Consider the following 4,377-nt stretch of genomic DNA (forward strand, 5'->3'; position numbering starts at 1 on the left):
CTCCATGGGAGGGGGCAAACACGTCCTCCACTCAGTTGTGTGTGATTCTTAGAGACTGCCTGCATAAGCCCCTGCAGTCTTCTTGGCAAGGGGTTTCAGGAGGGGTTTCCATTGCTCCTTCTTGGGGCTGAGAGCAAGGACAGGCCCAAGGTCATTCAGCTGGCTTCATGCCTGAGGCAGAACTAGAACTCAGGTTCTCCTGGTCTCTACCCTGATGTCTTCACCCAGGATACCAAACCTGTTCTTGTCTCCTCTTTGAATCTCTTACTAGAGCTGGGAGAGTCAAACTGGCCCAAACTACTCACTAGTTTCATGCCCAAGGCAGAACTAGAACTCAGATCTCCCAGCTACTTGGTTCCTAGTTAGATGCCATTAACCACTGCACCCTACTGGCTATGTAGGACCATGGTTTGGATGGGTTTAACAGAAGAGGTTTTCCTTGGGATATTTCAGCTGGCTTCCTATGATGCATCGACTGTTTAAGGTACTTTAATTTCAACGGATGGTTTTTATCAGCATTTCTGCATCCCACTGATTTCCCAAGGATGCATATGGAACAAATGTGCTCTTACAATCTGCTTTCTTAAGAATGATTTATCCAAAGGACTAGCCATATGATATCTTCTTCAACTGGCTGGTTTCTTGCGATTTGTTGGCTATCCACCAATATTCTATGGCTTCTATTGTTTTTGTTTCTCACCATATTCTCCGTATTCTGCTAATGTGTATTTATTTCAGTTTTGTAGAAATACTCTTTCTTCTCTTTCCAAGTGTTTCTATCTTTGAAGCACACGGGGAAGATAGCACTAAGCTGAGAAATAGAACACTTGGGCCAAGGAGATCCCAGCATCTTCCACCAAGGCTCTTCTGGCTAAAACCCTGGGAATTTTAGCAGCATTCAGTGGAAGTATGGGTTCATCAGACAAGTAAAAGACACGTAATGGTTGGCTTTGAAAGGGGATGCTCTTTGTCCCAGGCTGATGGACATTCATTCCACTATCATCTGGACTCATAGAAACTTTCACAGAAGAACACAGAAGAACAGAGTTGGAGAGGACCTTCTAGATCTTTTAGTCCAACCCCTTTTTCAAGGCTGGAGACCTTATTGCAGACATGTCAAACGCAAGGCCGGGGGCCGGATGCGGCCCGCGAAGTGGTTTCATGTGGCCCATGAAGCCATCCTGGAAACAGTGAGGGAACGGCCCCTGCTGCTTTGGCCCTGGCCCAGGCCGGCCGGAAGCCAATGTACAATTTTGTGGTGGCCATCTATGCTGAAACGCATTCAGTCTTAGCTCCACAAGGCCGTCTGGAAACAGTGAGGAACCGGCCCCTGCTGTGCCGGCCCTGCCCCCTGGGTGCATGCTGGGCAGGTGTCACCCTTTGTGAGGAATGAAGAAATGCACCTTCGCCTTGAATTGGCCAGCAAATGGCCCTCGCCTACTTCACATATCCGGCTTGATGGGCTCCGAGGGAGGGGTTTCAGCAGGCAGTGAGGCTCCTCCAGTGGACCATGCCTTGGCGCTTGCCCCGGTCCCACCCCCTTCTGCCAGAGACCCTCAGATCTGTCCCACTCCTGCCCAGGCCCCCACAGGCACCCTTGATGCGAACGATGTAGAGCTGGCCATGCCCACCCAGTAGGCCACACCCACTCCATCCACGCCCACCCAGTAGGCCACACCCACCCTGGCCACACTCACCCGCCCCCCCCGAGGGCAACCGCAATGCTGATGCGGCCCTCAGTGAAATTGAGTTTGACACCCCTGCCTTATTGCATTCCAGACAAGTGGCTGTCCAATCTCTTCTTACAAACCTCCAGTGATGGAGCGCCCACAACTTCTGGAGGCAAACCATCTCATCACAATTTCTCCAGGAACAACTTCTTCATCTCTACAAAAACCCCTTAGGCCCTTGACGTGATGGCCCGGTGCCTGGAGGCCGTACGGGTCTGGATGGGGAGAAACAGACTCAGACTCAACCCTTCCAAGACTGAGTGGCTGTGGTTGCCGGCTCCCAGGCATAGTCAGCTGACTCCATCGCTGACTATAGGGGGCGAAATTTAGGCTCCCTCAGAGAGGGTGCGCAATCTGGGTGTCCTCCTGGATCCACGGCTGACACTAGAAGATCAATTGACGGCCGTGGCCAGGGGGGCGTTTTACCGGGTACGCCTGGTTCGCCAGTTGCGGCCTTTCCTGGACCGGGATGCCACGCTCTTGTCACCTCCCGCCTGGACTACTGCAACGCTCTCTACATGGGGCTCCCCTTGAGGAGCACTCGGAGGCTCCAGTTAGTCCAGAATGCAGCCGCGCGAGCGGTGATGGGAGCTACTCGTCGCTCCCATGTAACGCCGCTGCTGCGCGAACTGCACTGGCTACCGGTGGCCTTTCGAGTGCGCTTCAAGGTGNTGAGGGGTATTTTAGATTGATTTTAATTTGATTTTATATTGGGTGTTTATAAAATTTTAAATGAAACGGCAAAATTAATATTTCTTTTAATAGTATTTTAAAATGGTGTTTTGTAAGGTCTTTATCTGTTTTTAGCTTGCTGTAAGCCGCCCTGGGTCCGCCAGGAGAAGGGCGGGGTATAAATCTAATAAAATCTAAAATCTAAATCTAAAAATTTTGTGTGATGGAACCCCGTCTGCTTTAATTCAGGCTTCACCACAATCAAAGTTTGCTGGAGAGGCTTCTCCTGCCTGAACTTTTGCTAAATTCCTCTTCTACCAAGGCTGTTTGGGTTGGAGCTACTCTTAGGGGAGTCCTTCACAGCAGAAGGACACAATTTGTCACTTCTCACTTGCATTCTGTTGATTTTTGTGGTTCTGATACTGGGGTTGTGCTGACCTCCAGGTCTGAAGGCCCAGGTTTAAATTCTGAGCTTTCCTGAATGGGCCTCCAGCACTTATTGGAAAGATCTCAAACTGGTCTTAGATTCCAACAGGCAAAGTTGGGAATAGGAGCCCAGGAAACGATGCACCTACATAAAGGGGTTCCTGGCCGGAGCAAACGTCGCCTCCATGCAGATTCAAGTATCCCATTTGCCCTGAAAACCTTGGTAGTCCAATTAAATTCATTTCAAATGAACACAGTGCCTTTGGTAGACGGGTGTCCATATATGTCTGACAAATAAATTAATTAATACAGCTCAGCATCCTAGAATAAATATAGGGTACCACCACACAAACGTTTCAATTCATGTCATCCAAATATTTAGGGATCCAGTTCTGGCTGACTTATTAAAAAAAAACTTCCTTTGTTTTCTTATAGAATAATGTGGAGTCACAAGTGCATTGCAATTAAAAAACAAACAAACAGAAGCCACACATTTGTTTAAAAGGTCTTGCCAGGAATGCAAAGTGCTCAAAATGGAAAACTAATTGATTGTGGGAGGCTCTTGGCCGGAATATCATTGCTAGAAACAAAGAGATTTTAAAACCAGAGTAACCTGTTTAATAGTACATTAGGAAGAGAAAGAAAAGAGATCATTTTATTTTTTCAAATTAATTATTTTCTTATGATTCTACAAAATTGGGCCCCACAACAAAACGGATTAGAATGGATGTTTAAAAACAAAAAGGAAACAGGATTTTCTTCGTGAAGCTTATTTGGAACAGAGATGGACAGGATCAGGCAGCCTTAAGGGAGCCACTAACCCCAAATTAGTACCATTTTATAAATCCTTAGTAAGGCCACACCTGGAATACTACATCCAATTTTGGCCACCACATTACAAAAAAGATCTTGAGACTTTGGGGAATAGTGCAAAGAAGAGCAACTAAGATGATTAAAGGCCTGGAGACAAAAACACGAAGAACAGCTGCAGGAATTGGGTCTGGGTAGAAAAGAAGGACGAGGGAAGACATGATAGCAATATTCCAGTATTTGAGGGGCTGCCACAAAGAAAAGGGGGTTCAACCTATTTTCCAAAGCACCAGAGGGCAGGACAAGAACAATGGTTGGAAACTGACCAGAGAGAGAAGCAACCTGGAATTAAGAAGAAACTTCCTAAGAGTGAGGACAATTAACCAGTGGAACAGCTTGCCACCAGAAATCGTGGGCGCTCCATCACTGGAAGTTTTTAAGAAGATACTGGACAGCCACTTGTCTGAAATGATATAAGGTCCTCCTGTTTGAGCGGGGGGCTGGACTAGAAGACCTCCAAGGTCCCTTCCAGCTCTATTCTGGTATGCAGCAGATAGAAAAAAAGCAAAATTGAGGACTTTTTTAGTGGGGTGTTTTAATAAATTTTTAGGGGGTATGGGGGTGGTTAGGGGAGGCAGGGGGGATGTCTCCCTGGGGCCAAGGCCGGCCATGTCTGAGGGACGCGGCTTTGGAATGGTGAGGGGGGAGGTTGGGGGGCGAGGAGAGGGTGGTGTGATCA

Source organism: Protobothrops mucrosquamatus, unplaced genomic scaffold (assembly GCF_001527695.2).
Source record: "Protobothrops mucrosquamatus isolate PMUCROS unplaced genomic scaffold, P.Mucros_1.0 scaffold1263, whole genome shotgun sequence".
NCBI classification, from domain to species: Eukaryota; Metazoa; Chordata; class Lepidosauria; order Squamata; family Viperidae; genus Protobothrops; species Protobothrops mucrosquamatus.